Source organism: Metopolophium dirhodum, chromosome 9 (assembly GCF_019925205.1).
Source record: "Metopolophium dirhodum isolate CAU chromosome 9, ASM1992520v1, whole genome shotgun sequence".
In the NCBI taxonomy this organism is placed as follows: Eukaryota; Metazoa; Arthropoda; class Insecta; order Hemiptera; family Aphididae; genus Metopolophium; species Metopolophium dirhodum.
Window position 1 is genome coordinate 31398155 of NC_083568.1, and position 16332 is coordinate 31414486.

A 16332-nucleotide genomic window follows, 5' to 3' on the forward strand; every position below is an offset into this window, starting at 1 on the left:
TTTATGTGACCTTCTGCACCTTTAGACTTTAACTAATACAATATGTATATTATATTACATATATATTGTAAACCCATAAACTAATATAAAATAATAGCGTACTTGCCTGTTTATAATTATATACAATATAATGCATACATATATATTTTATAGACGTAAACATAATATGTCTGTATCGAACAAAATAATATTTAAATTTAAAATATAAGATTTATACCTAGTTATCTTGAAAAAGTTTATAAGCCATTGAAATAGTCCGGTAAAATTATTGAAAAATAAACCAATTATGATAATTTGATTAAAGTGTTAATATCACGTATGTGATCATAGCTTTACATTAACTCCATCTCTTTGTCCTCGGAATCATATTGACAATATCATATTAAGCAAAGCATTTAGGTTTTATTAAAATAATTGCTGAGGAATTCAAACTTTATAACTGTCTATGAAACTTTTAAAAGTTGAAATTAGATTGCATCATTATATAACAAATATTTTAGCTTCAATAATAATTATGGATTTTTATAATCATTTTTTTAAATGAATTTTTGAAAGTACTAAAAAATACAATTTTGCCCATTAGGTGGAGTAAGACCGTGGTATTTATTTGGGTCAAAACTGCGTATGATTCAGTAAAAATAGTAGGAATGGGTATTTTCATAGGCGCAAATAGGGGGAGGGCTTTAAGGGCTAAGTTTCTATTTTACTTTTTTATAGTCTCACTCATAAATAAATAAAAATTACACTTATGTCATAATCATACAAATATTTTTGTTTCTTATTTAGGCCCAAACAATTTTATTTAACGCTATGCTGCTCTATTTGAAAAAATATATTTTAGATTCTGAGCGAAGCAATAAATGTATTGATTTTACAATGATGTGTGTTTTTTTTTTTGAGTCTTTCATCACCTTTTAGGACAGTAAAAGTGCTTGGATTTTCTTCAACAGTAACTTTTCTGATAGGAAAGTGAATCTAGTTGGTACTTTGGATGGGGTAAAAAGTAAAAATTTCCCAGATGTTTTCAAAAGTGACGTGAAAAACAAAAGAAAAATTAAGGAAAAACGGGAATTTTTACGCAAAATTTTCGAGAAATCGATTTTGGTTTTTGGTGCAACTCTAAAACAAATGACCGTAGGTACATGACATTTTGACTGAATGTTTATATTAACATTTTCTATACACCATAACATTTTCCAAATATTTTGACTTATTTTGAGCTGTTTACGGACATTTTCAGTTTCCATTATTTTTAGTTTTTTTTTCTATAAATACCAATAAAATTTTATTTGTTGGGTAAAAAAACGTGAAAATTTAATGCGAGGCTCCTGATATAATGTTACAATAGCAGTTGAAAAATATTAAAAATACATAGGCACAGTTTTTTTTAGAAGCATTTAAAGTTCAAATTTTGTTAAAATTTAACAAATTTAAAATTTAATAATTATTTTGTAGCTAAAAATTTATAAAATGTTCAACTTTTATAACTAAGGATTGAAAATTTAAAACAAGGCTCCACGTAAATAGGTTATGTATAAATTACTTTATTCATAATATTATCATCAAATATACTTGGTAATATCATAGGCTGACTGACCGTTTTCGCTCAGAATCGTTTTTCTTATACAATGATATTAATATATTATATCAAAATTATATTATATTATATCATTGAATTCAAATTTAACACCATCCATTACAGTGAATCACGTGTAACCTACTGTACATCAGAGCGACATCCACGTACCCACCTTTTTTTTAATAATGTAAATATATGTATAATGATTTTAAACAATGCTATAAAATTCAATAAATATACTTAGGTATGTACTTAGGTTTGTAAAATAAAACAACATTAAATATACCTACCTAATATTGTTTTTATACAACGTTTTGTAATTTTTAGGTTAAGTTTAGTTTTAATTTGTCTTTAATTAAATTGTTGTCTTTTATATATATATTATATATAGATTATAATATATAGCTGTAGTAGTCGTCATATGTGAGCCAGTCTAGGAAACTGTATGTTTTCATAAGAACCTAATTTCAAGGGATATACAAAATAATATTGTACGCATAGTCGGAAATTTTATTAAAATTTAAGGGGGGCTTAAATATTTCTTTAAAAAATAAGGAGAGGGGGCATTGAAAAATGTTCAAACATTTAAGGGGTGCTTTCAATATTTTTGCAGTGGCTAAGCACTTATTAAGTACATAATACTAAATGCTTATGTTGTCAATATAATTATTAAATACAATGTATATTATGTATTTATATTATGATTAATTCGTCCAAAACGGTAAACGCAAAAGGTATCATTTTTATAAGTTATAACAATAATAAAAATCGTCGTGTTTTTCCGCAATACAGTGGATCAGAAATAACAATGTAAGTATCTACATTAAATTAATTATTGGAAAATGGAAATAACACAACAGCCAGTGGCGGCTATCCTCAAATAAATAGTTTGCAGCACCGTCAAGCAGCACCGTCAAGGAACAATTTTGCCAAAAAAAAAATTTCAAAAATGTTTGTTCTAAATAGGAAAGTGAATAGACATCAAAAACAGTTTTTAAAACGACTTTTAGTTTACTTTTGTCTATGTTAAACTTGATAATAATTTGTACATTTACGTGATTTTGATGAATTCCATAAAAATTCTAAGTTTAGGCAATCATAAAAATGTAATGTGGATTTAAGCTCAATTTTTTTTTAAATTACATTTTAACCTACTTATAAAGAATCCGTCATCATAATTTAAAGTTTTTTGATCGAGCAAAAAATTATTTATTGATAATTATTGAAAAAAATCTTGTGATACCCATGATTCAAAATTCAAATGACACATCAGGGGTAACCATGGGGAACTAGTTGACATCAATGTGGTTTTACATAACAAGCTGAAGGACATTTTCGATTTTAACTGCAAGGTAACCGAAGGGAGGATATAGATAACCATGGATGCATGGACGTAAATAGGGGGGGGGCTTAGGAGGGCTTAGCCCACCCTGAGCCATCTCAAGCCCTCCCTTAAACATTTTAATATTTAGGTTATCTTTATTAATAATAATTTATAAAATTTATATAAATTATAACCTATGGTAATACCTATAAATATAATAAAAGTAATTATAATATGTAGATAAGTTTTCGTATGATCAGTTGATGGCTATTATTAACGGCCCACCGCCCAAACTATCAATTTATATATAATATTATTATCACAAGGATGTGTGTGACGCGAGTGCTGGCATGCGGGTACCGACTGCCGGGACACTGGGTACAATTTCACTGTGTCGTCAAAACATAATTATAAATATCAGCCACAATTAGGGCTCGGAACTTTATGCATTTGCATCTTTCTCAAGAAGCTGCATATTTCAAATCTGATTCGATACAAATTCGTTTCATAAACCATACTATTGAAATACAACAATTTATGTTGCATATTTTTGCATATTTTACTAAATTTATATGATTTTGCATATTTAAAGATTTTGAGTATATGAATGCATTTTATGTTAAATCGTTTTAGAAATCAACAAAAATAACCAAGTTTTCAATAACTGAATATTGTAAATTAAATGATTTACAAATAAATAGTACCGTATATGATAAAGTGTGGGAAATCTATTTGAACGCATTCTACTCTAAAATGATACATGTGCAGATGTGCTGCTCATTGCCTCTATAGAGTTTCGGAGGAAGTACGAAATCAGTTTGATACTGTTCATAAAATCGTAGCCAACGTAAAAAAAATATATAAACAGCACCATCACGTATACAAATTTTCAAAAATTACGCACCGGTGATCCCTTTACGTCCAGAACCAATCATAACCCGTTGGGGTACCTGCATCAATGCAGTACTTTATTATTGTAAATACTATAAACAAATTTGTGATGTTGTAAATATGTTGGATTAATACTTATTAATAACTAACATTATTTAATAATCGCTGTATTCGATAAATTCTATTTTTTTTAAATTTAGGATTCTGGGAATAGATTTAGTATAACAGCTCCAAATTATCAAAAAAAAAAAATATAAATAAAATATTTATGATTCAAAAAAAATTTTTTTTTTTAAGTATACCTTAAAATATATATTTTTTATAAAATAATATATGCATATTATACTGAACATTTGCGTTTTTTTAGTGCATACTTATGCACATATTTCATTGTTTTTTGGCGCATAAAGTTCCGAGCCCTGGGCCCATAATTGATATATTTTTAGATTTATAATATGAAAAGGATTCTTATTTTGTAAACCACTATAAGGTTAGGTTAAGTAACTTCACTAAAGTTTGTATTTTTATTTGTTAATGTTACAGTCAAATTATTAAATATTTACATTATAATATTACAGATCTCACTAAAAATTGAAGATGTTCTCAAGTGTGAATTTAAAGTCGCTAAAAAAGTTTACGAAAATCAAAAAGTTGGCAATAGTAAAAAATAAAATGAACAACTTAAGTCTGTTATTTCATATGATACTTATCCAAATATATATAAGTTAATGCATGTTGCATTAGCTATACCTATAAGCTCGGCAACATGTGAGAGATCTTTTTCCTCAATGAGAAGAATAAATACTTATCTTAGGTCCAACATGGAACAAGATAGATTTACCAATTTAAGTATTATAAACATTGAAAGAGAGTTATCTAACCAAATTGATAATGAACAAATTTCAAATATTATAATGAAATGAATTATGTATAATATTATAATATGTAATTTATATAATGTAATATATAAATTAAGACTGTATATAACTCTTTGATTTTTTTCTTTTTTATTACTTAAAAAAATAATTTACATTAAATTTGTGATAGTTTTGATTTGTTCAGCATCATAGATGAAATTGTGTGTAGGTAAGTAGTACGAGAAAGATAAATCTCCCAATATTTTTGTTCTTGAAACCATTTGGGCTCAAGCCCTATGCGTTTGAGGACCCTATTTACGTCCATGCATGGATGTCTAATTGGTCGACAAGTCATCCAAACTACCCAATAATTCTTCGAGTGAACCAATATCAATAAGCTTCGTCTTGTTACGGAAATATTTGCTCTTGGTCAGGTCTTCAGGCCTTCGCTGGTAGTACACAAAGTACAGTGGATAAAATTCATTATTGTTATACTTTACGTATACGTGGCCGTTATGGCTCATCGTCGTATCCGCACAGCCAGGCGGTACGACCAAGGATCTCCCTGTATACTCCATATGCCGCGGGACCACGTACGTTTCACCAACCAGCACCCAGCATACCATGATCACTCGTGTTGCTGCAATCAGTCGCAAGTAAACAGAAAAAGAAACGAAACGCTCAAATTATTAACAAACATGGCAAACATGGTATATTACCGCATATTACATATTTTGTGTTTGGGGTTTCTTAGTCTATTTACATAGGGTCATAGGGAGATGAAAAAAAGTTCATGTGGACGACATTTCGACATTTCTTCCACGTTCAACGATTATCGTCGTATACACGTTACGGTATTTTGCTACCTATATATTAGTATATTACTGTATCTCATTGTGTGAGAAATTTTTTCTTCTTCCTGTTTAAATAGACTCAAAACCTGTTAATAAATACTACTGGTGTCTGGTATAATAACTGGTAGGTACTTAAACAAACTAGTGATAAACAATAGATCTGTTTTAAATATAATATAATATAATAACGAATAAGAGCAAGTCGATTCATTGAATAGCAACGACAAACAACACTTCATTTTTCAAAAAGTTTTAACGTTTTGGTAATTTTTATGGTTTTATTTAATTTGAAGCAATCAAAAAACATTAAAATGTATTTGTTTTTACGAGCTATTTTTTGAGTTATAATTATTAATTTTTTTATTTATTTGATTGACAGTGTAAATTTTTTAGAAAAACAAGCCATTATAAATTTATAATATTTTATATACGGTTAGAAAACTCACTTTTACGCTGAGATCTTCTAAATAAAAATAATAAGGGCCCAAGAAAACAAAAGTTAGTTACTTATTGTCAAGGCTGGGCAAGTTAATGATTTTTTTTAACTCAGTTAAGTTAAGTTAATATGCACCAATAACAAAAAGTTAAAAGTTAAAAGTTAATTTAACTATAGGTTAACTCAGTTAAGTTAAAAGTTAATACACATTTTTTGTTTACCTACTTTTTATTAAGTTAAAAAAAAGTTAATTTGTTTATACAACGCTAGCGTACTTAATTTTTTCCCAACCCAAAACTAAATTATAGGATATAGTGTTAATACTTCATACAGTATTTCCATATAAGTTAGATTCGAATGAAATACATTTTTAACTTTAAACAATTTACGATATATATTTTTTGACATGAAAATGAAATAGACTGAAATAGTGAAATATTATAAAATTAAAAATAAAATAATTTAACTTAACTTACTTCTTAAAATGAAAAATTTACTCGTTAATTTCACGTTAATTAAGAAAGAAATTTAGTAAGTTAACAGTTAAGTTAATGAATAGCCAAAAGTAACTAGTAAAGTTAAAAAGTTAATTTTATTTTAACTTTTTAACTCGTTAATGCCCAGTTTTGCTTATTGTGAACGGTAGCCAAATAAAGTCCGTTTGGATAGATTTTCCGTATAAATCCGCTCCGTTCAGTGAACAGTAAACACCCAAATATTTTGATGGGTTTTTAGCGGGCATGTTGCGTTTGGTGTGGCGTATTATTTAGTCAACAAACAAACAAACATTAATAATAAACATTATTATTATACCTTCTCTGGCGGATTTGTTTGCATAATAGTTGGCGTAGTCAGCGTCGTCGCTGAACGAAACTCCGCGCCCGAACTTGTTGCATCGGGTGCGTCTCCAGTCGAGTCCGCAGTCCAACGACTCCAACGGCTCTGGATTCGGTGGTCACGTGGAACAGCAACTTCTCCTGGACACTTCGGCCAACGGCCAAATTCATTTCTTCTTTACGCAACATATACATGCCATACAGCTGTGGGGCGCAGACTAGGCGTATCTGACTGACGTTACACTGCAATATTAATCGATATTTTATGTTACAAAAATATAATATTATTATTTACTAACTAATAAATTGTTGTTCAGTTTGATAACTAGAGTAGTAGGTACAATCATATAAAAAATTACACCAATAATAATAGTTAATAAAAACTAAAAAATAAATAATATCTAATAAATAATAATATATTATTTTATAAAATGGAAAATTAATGGTCAATAATAATTAAAATAATCGTATTGTTTAAGCAATAGCTATCAAAAACTCGTTCGTTTATGCCATATTTAATATTATAATTTTCAATGCATGTTATTAGGATGTAAATCGCTAAGTGTACTCGTATATTGGACCATTTTTATATTATCCGAATACAACTCATTTTTTAAAATAAATTCAAAACAAAAGTGTAATTGTAGGCAACTAATCTTGAAAAACGATGGTTCTACGCTTCTATTTGGTTGTTGGTTCGATTTCCATTATCGTTTAATGGTTATTTCACGTTGATGGAGGCTATAGTGGAGGAATATTTAGTATAGGTAGGGGTAGATTGGGTATATATTTCTAATTTCAGAGCATTGTAGAACATTCAACATTTTAAGAAATTGAAATTTTGATTGCTTAGTTATATTACAAATATTATAAGCTTCAATAATAACCATCCATTTTTAAAAAATCTTGAAAAAAATTTTTGAAAATACTCAAAAATGTCACCATCCAAAAATGAAATATACATTTACGTCCCTCATTTCTACAATTCTACATGATTAACAACAAAAAGTAATACTAAGATACATCCTTGCGATACATCCTAGCGGGTGGCTGAGTATTTTGCCTGACGTTAAATCTGCCACTGAACACATCTAAGGATACCTAAGAACTCCAACACCCAGACAGTCAACGTCAATAATACATGTTAGTGAAGTGTTAATCCACGAATTTTTTTTTTACTGCAATAGTGTCAATGTCAAACTTATTATAATTTTTTAGCGGAGAAAGAACAGGAAAACAAACGTGAGGTGAATGGGCGTGTCATAGATACGTATATTGGATTAGTACGAGTGTAATTAAGTGTTACATACTTACATTATGCTGTTTAATAAATAATTCCAATAAGTAATAGGTAAAATTACATAGTAACTCCGAGGTAGTAGCGCTCACTGTACTATTATAATATACCTAGAGATGTGAGTGCTGTAAATGTACCAGGTAAATTTACCGTTAATTTTACCAATTTTTTTTTACCAGTAAATTATTTTTGATCCAAAAAATTTTTGTGTGGCTCTCTAATTCAATGAAATCAAAAACGCCTATTCCGAATTGCGAAGAGATATATTTTTTATCAACTGACAATAAATACCAATACAATAATTATTATACTTATCATATTTTATATTTTTTCGACACTGTGTATAAGTAAAGGTAGTTAAAAGTAAATAAACATAAATGTTTTGACTTTTGAACATAAAAAAATAAAGGAAATTATGTGGTAGATTTGATAAATTGATTTTAATTATTTACTAATTGTATTATTAAATATTCATAATATTATGTACCGATACAGAACAATAGATCCATTTTTAGTTAATTATTGTTATTATTAGAAAGAACTAAATTTGTCGAGAATATAACAATAGTATAATAACAATCGTATTTACTAATATAAAAGATGGCCGTAAGACATTTTGCTGTTTAACCTTAGAGTCTATTTTACCATTTTTAACACTTTATTGGTAAATTTACCGATATTTTTTTTACGTAAATGTTCCGTCTCCAAATTAATACCTAATACATACGCGGTTACTGATCAATCGTCGCAGCACTCACGTTGGGAAATGTATTTTTCACGAGTTGTTCGACATCGTTGTAGGCATCGCTGTTCAGTTCGTTAAGCAGCGGACGGTCATAAATATTATGGCGGAGCGTGAGCGGTACGCTCTGAAAAAAGTGTTTTCGCGTGCTCGGTAAAGTCAAAATCAACGGTGGACGTCTTATTATAGCTGCTGTAGTACATTGTCGTTGTGCAAAATCGCGGCTGATAAACAGAATATTATGTTGAACCGTCAGTGGTGAGCTTCCTAAAAAGAAATTATTGATATCAATGGAAAAACAAATATATGTTCAAGTCGTGTCTGGAGGGTTTGGCAATATTTTACGCTGGAGTTACATGTAAATAGTTAATACGTACCTACATATTTACACCCAATATTTAAGTTGTGTTTGGAGGATTTGAGAATTTTACACTCTTATTAATTTTTAATTAGTAATAGTTAATACGTATGTCATATTATTTTCCGTATCGAACGCTTAGTACAATCTAATATATAAAATTCTCGTGTCACAGTTTTCGTTGCCATACTCCTCCGAAATGGCTTGACAGATTTTTATGAAATTTTTTGTGCATATTCAGTAGGTATGAGAATCGGCTAACATCTATTTTTCATACCCCTAAGTGATAAGGGTTGTCCAGAAAAAAATAAAAGAAGTGCTCAAACAGGGATTTTGATAATTTACGGTAGAAATAATTGTTTATAAATGGTTGCTAAGGTATTGGTTATATATATAAAAAAAAAAAAATAATAGATACAACATACAAAAATACATACAATCCTCAATTTTCACCCTTCTACGATCAACCCTTATTATTTAATAGCCATTTTAGTAATTTAATCATTTTTCCTTTTAATCTGCCCCTTCGCGTTTTATTGGCATTGCTCACCGTACAAAACATACATTATGTACAATTGTCAACGTTACTACACTTGATGCATAAACAATATGTATGGCAACGAAAACTGTGACATGAGAATTTTATATATTAGATGTTTTGTACAGTGAGCAATGCCAAGAAAACGCAAAGGGGCTGATTTGAGCCGCAGTACAAGTAAAGCTAATATTTTGTTATTTTTATATTCCCTCATCGTTCACAGCGCTCCATGCCTATTTCACGCATATACCACATTCTTACATACATACAATATACACATTCTAACATAGATACATACTTCCAATAAGTAAGCTATTTTTAGTCTACACTAGAAATTACTAGGAAATTATTTATATGGCAAAACAACGTTTGCCGGGTCAGCTAGTATATTATATTATTTCTAATCGTTAGCTTACCTGGTTGAGTGCTTCTAAAAAATATGTCTCGCACGATGAAGTGGATTTCGTTATTCGTATAGAATACAACTATTTGAGAATGCCAACTTTACAATTGTTAGGACGTATTGTGCCTAATGCTCGATTTTATCATCGCATTAGTATACTTAATTCTTGAAATTAGTCTGTCGTCATTGGTGCTCACTGGCAGCGCTGATAATCAACGGACGCTATTAGTAGGTATCTATAATTTATTTTTTAATATTTACGATGTTTGTGACTTATCGGCTTTGTAGAGATCGGCAAATTAGTTGTATAATATGCCGTCCTCTTAACCAAGTTGCCTAGTGTACAATGTACCTGCTTCAATCCAGTAGCGTACACAACTATTTTAAAGAAGAGGAGGGGGAGGTTACATAAAAAAATTATTAATATATACATTATGATATATCAATACATCAAAATATTATGTTGTTTAACGAAGATTAATTTTTATCATAGAATGCGAGGGTTCGTTTATTCTTATATTGTCTTTTTATCAACAAACGTTCATTTATTCTTTTCATTTTTATTATTTTAGAAAATTTAACAGTAAGTACCTACTTTCTAAGTACAATTGTTATGAAACTTCCAACGTAAGTATCAGGAATTTGAACATCAAATGATATAGCATTATAGCTATTCAAATCCAATAGCTTGATAATTGAAAAGTATAGATATAGCGATACAGGGCCGGATTAAACGGAGGGCTTTAAGGGAACTTACCGTACTTATCCCGGGCAGCAGATGTTATGAAAGGCATCCAGATGTCAGAATATTTAAAAAAAAAAAAATTTGAATGACACTGAAGTGCTGGATTTTTTATTATTTGATGAAATTACAGACGACTTTTCGGGGAAAAAATCAAGAAAAGTACCAAATTTACAAAGATACTTATATTATTAAACAATTTTGATTTTATCTACTATATACTTTTAATTTTAATTTTTGTCATTTTTATAAAATATATATTGTAGTATAGGTACTGTGAAACTAAGATGTGTGCTCAATATATACGTATTTACTTATATATGGTTTACTTTTTATATATTATATTACATACACACTCTAAACGATTACCTTCTTATATTTATATATTTATATTGTACACACACATAAGTATATACAAGGTAATTCTTTTATCATAAAATACTCATTATTTCAAAAAAAATTAATGTTTTTGAAAATATTTTTTTACATAGTTTCAAGTTAATAAAAAAATAACGTTTCATATTTGAAAAATATATCTTGTCCAGTTATTTGCAAATAAGTATTGTGAGAATCTGGTAGTTTTTGAGACTACCAAAAACCACCCACGACCAAAGGGGAACACTTTGGTCGTGACCTATGAGCCGCACCACGTGATGACCCGAGGGCCAAGTCGTTGGAGCTCATAGGCTTTGTTACACGCAACGGCAAGCTGAATGCCGAAGATTTATTTGGGGGAACATAATTAAGTTAAATAATAATATGGGAGTTTTTGGTAATCATGTGGATTTATTTTACATGGTTATGTTAAATAATAATAAGTTTTGACATTAGGTATAATGAAAATTTCGGCATTAAGGTATAATATAATACGGGTTGGCACATGGCAATTATAACAATTTTGACATATTTTGCTCGGCCCACTGGAGGCGGCACTCCATGTTGTTCATGGTGTGCCCTCACAGGGTTACCGGGAAAATGTTATAAAATAAAGGGGGGACAGGGTGGAAAAATTATATTACGACGGTTGACTGCGTGGTGGTGACGTTGACTGGATCAGCCGGGCCCGTAGTCAGGACCCTCGTGGTGTACTTAGCCCATCATGCTGGTGATCATGTCGGACGGCGTAACGTGGACACGTGGTTGACGTAGACAAATGTGAATCAAGGGTCAGAACGTCGACCAGGTAGGTGAAGCGGCGTTGAAAAGAATCGTCGACCAGACAGGTGGAGCGTCGTTGAACGGAGAAATCGAATAGAATTGTAGTGTCGTTGGTAAGAGACGTCGAATAGAAATGTAGTGTCGTGGGTAAGAGACGTCGAAGAGAAAAGCAGTGTCATGGGTAAGAGACGTCGAATAGAAATGTAGTGTCGTGGGTAAGAGATGTCGAAATGTCGAATAGAAATATACTGTAGAGACCCGACGACGGCGATGGTGCTAAGCCGGCGACGGAGCTTTTTGTTGAAGTGGGGCAGGTCAGTGTCGTATCGTAACGGTAATTCTTACAATAATCGGGGATGTTCACAGTTTGTTCTATGCCGGTGCGGTACCGCCGGACTCAACGGAGGCGCCGACAGCACCGGCGTGCAGACACCGATCACTACGTGTTGTGGGGGCCGGGGGACGATTATTACATAATACTGCGGTCATTTCTGCATTAGCACGCGATAACCATAGAACAATAAGGTATGCTCGTAAACGATAATATGGGTATGGGTATGTTCATTATTTTTATAATAATAAGGAAAAAAATGCTGTGATGTTACAGTATTCAAAAACATAATAACATAAAAATAAAATTGATGATTATCATTTTGCATAATTGTATAATTTTGTATAAATGTATAATAACACTTATATACAATCAAAAGTTAAAACGCCAATCAGAAGTAAAATAAAACTTACAAGTGCACTGTGTAGGTTATCGTAAATAGTTATTGTTAGGAATCGTTCATCTAAAAATAGATGAAGTAGATATCTGTAGTAAAATATTATAATGCAATTTATGAGTGGGAGAGCCATAGGAAAAAAAATCTATGTGTATGAATATTAATTTGTATCGATATATGTAAGATCAGAATATTTATATAGACAATACTTCTTGTCCATTTGAGTAAAAATGAATATAATTATTTATAATAATTAGTCGTCAGCATAGAGATTGTCACCATTCGTTGCTATTATCATCGTCAGTAGTCGTAGTCGTAGTCGTAGATGCCTTTGGAATCTAGATAATCATAGATATCGACGCCATTGAGTTCGTTGCTATAGTCGTCGTCTTCGTAGTAGTCTTTAGCATCTAGGTCATGGCAATCCTTAGCCTGACGGGTTTTGAAACGGAAATATTTGCTCTCGGTCATGTGTTCCAGTCTCCGCTGATAGTATACAAAGTACAGTGGATAAAAGTCATTATCATTGTACTTCACGTATACACGGCCGGACGATATCCCTTGATCGAAGGAGTTCATATTGGTCTTTTTTGGGACCACGTACGTTTCACTAACCAGTACGTTGCATATCATAATCACTCGTGTTTCTGCAATTGGTCGCGAGAACAGAAAAAGAAAAGAAACGTTCACATTATTAACTATTATGACATAAGTATAATTTATTACTTGTACCTTAACATACCAGAAATGGTCAATTTTTCTGTAATAATATAGTAAAATAATTTGTATCTACAAGGAGTGATAAAACGTAATTAGAATACTCAACAACATTTAAAAAATGATTGACATTTAAAAAAAATATTTTACATAATTTGAAGTCATTTAATTGATACTTTAATGTAAGGCGAGTCCAAACGTAAAATATGGAATATAGAGAAACTCACGTATGAAGACTCAGGAATGGATTTTCAAAATAGAGTTATTATTGAAGTGCTAACTTCTGGTACTGATTAACTGGCTAACAACATTCAACAATCTGCTGGGAAATCAATTGGAATAATCAGGAAACTAAATCTAAGAAAGTCATGGTTAAAAAAAATTAGATAATGGATTTAATAAAATACTATAATAAACTAAGGAAGTTTGATAATGAGATGTACAGAATAGTAAAACCGTATTACCCAAAAGTATAGAGAAGAAAAGAAAAATGGATGAATATAACAATAAAGTTATTCCTTCAGTGAATTTGAAAATAAATAACAACCTATAAATAGAACAAGCTAAAGTATTTAAGTACATACGGAGTATAACAACAAGCGATTAATGATGTCAAAAAATGATCTAACCAATATCTACGGCAAAAAGAGAATTTATACAAAAAAAGACTGTTAGTTACAAATAAAAATCTTAAGATGAGGAAGCATATTGTTAGATGATATGTATTGTTGTATGGAGTGGTTGTGAAACATGGGCCATGAATGAACAAGACAAAAAGAAGCTGGAAGCCCCGGATATGTGTCCGTGGAGAAAGTGGAGAACAGAAATGAAACGGATTAAGCCAAGTATATTAAAAAAGAATTCTATTAAATACCATAAGAGAAAGAAAAAAAGTATTTAGAAAACGATTATTGAGTGGGTTTGATGTGTTTTAGTGCTGAGGGGTGGGGGATTCATACTTGTAGCATTTCGTTGATTAATAAAGTAACAAATAAACATTAATTACAATATACAATATATACTTTCGGTAGTGCGTTTGTCGGAGTAATAGTTGGCGCAGTCAGCGTCGTCACTGAATGACACTCCGTGACCAAACTTTTTGCGCTTGGTGCGTCTCCAATCGAGTCCGCTTTTCAACGACTCCATGGCTCTGGATTTGGTGGTTACGTGGAACAATAACTTCTCCTGGACACTTTGGCCAAGGGTCAATTTCATTTCTTCACGGCGCAACATATACATGCCATTCATCTGAGGGGCGTGAACTAGGCGTATCTGATCTATGTTGCACTGCAATATTAATTGATATTTTATTTTCACAAACTTTACACAAATATATAATACTATTTACACAAAATACAATTTCGGTATACTTCAGATTTCAATTACTTTTAAGCTTGTTGTCACTTTATTCTAATTTCACAATACAAAAATTAAATATACATTTATGTTCCTAATTTCCAAATCATAACCAACGAAAAGTAATACTAAGATACAGAAATAAGGTGTAAGTCCAATTACTAATTAGTGAAGATTAGTTGGACGATTTAAATGCCTATCGTCTACTAATATTAGGGGATTTTAAAATGTGATTTTATAAACTGTTATGATTACCTATACTAATTATTACTGTAGGTTCTTATAATAATAGGTATATGTCTCTTTTAGTTTGTTTTTGAATTAATTATTACAATTGTAATAATATATTGTATATGATTGTACTACCTAAACTCGTAATAATAATAAATTGCGAAATAAATAATAATTGAAATGCAACATCAAAACATGATCATTTACCGGGATCGCTAATTATATATATTTAGATATTTTACAGTATAATCTAGTACAGTGCTTCTCAAATTTTTTTTGTCAAGAGGCTCCCTAAATTTAATGTAAAACTGTCAAGGCTCCCTTAATTAAAATTATTAATTGTTTTTTCTAGATCAGGTATATACTAAAATTGCATGTACTATTTCACACAGATAAATTATTAAAATGTATATTAAATTAATGTTTTAATATACTTTTGAAAAATATTAATAATAGTATTAAAATTTAAGCATTTAAACTTTTTCCATAAACGCTTAAAGTCTAAAGAAAACAAGCACTGATCTAGGATGCCCATATAAATCTATCAACCATTTAGCATATAGATATGTTTCTATCCCCAGGATCTCTGTTAATAATATATAATAATATATAGGTAATATAGCATTGATTTTATAATATACTATAAATACTATGAATATATTATAAAATCAATGGTGATAGGTACAAATGAGTAGTAAATGCTTATAAAAAGGTATTCAAAATATATGAATTTTGGTAACACATAGGTATTATGAATACTAGTATTAACCTCAATATCAATATATTATGAATTGTATTTAAAATCCATATATTAATTAATAATTAATAATTATTATTTGTTAATTGTAACACTTTGAAAGCATTAAGTATGATAATTTACTGAATTAACTGTCACATTTTTCATATTTTTTTTTTTTAATAGGAAATTAAAAAATGACAATATTTAATAATGTTAATAATCGTTTTTGATTAAAAGAAAGTATTTAAATACATGCATATAAATAATTTAGAACATAGAAGTCATTATGCAATGAAAAATTTTGAATTTCATTCCTTAAATCATAATATATTTTCGATTTTCTATAGCTTTGGTGTACAAAACTGTTCATTTATCGGCCTATTTAGGACATACAGCGCTCCCGGTGGTGACGACTATCTGTAGTAAAATTTTCAATCAAGTTTTCAAACAATTGACGACACCTTATCAATACACCTTGATTCCAGCCAACAACGGATGGAATGCCGGCCAAACGACAAGAAGCGTCGTAGTTGAGACGCACGAGTG

At 30.1% G+C, this 16332-nt stretch overlaps 1 pseudogene; it reads right to left on the reverse strand.

Annotated features, from left to right (window-relative positions):
• Positions 1 to 4778: 4778 nt before the first annotated feature.
• Positions 4779 to 10228, reverse strand: LOC132952834 (uncharacterized; annotated as a pseudogene).
• Between the last annotated feature and the right edge of the window lie 6104 nt (positions 10229 to 16332).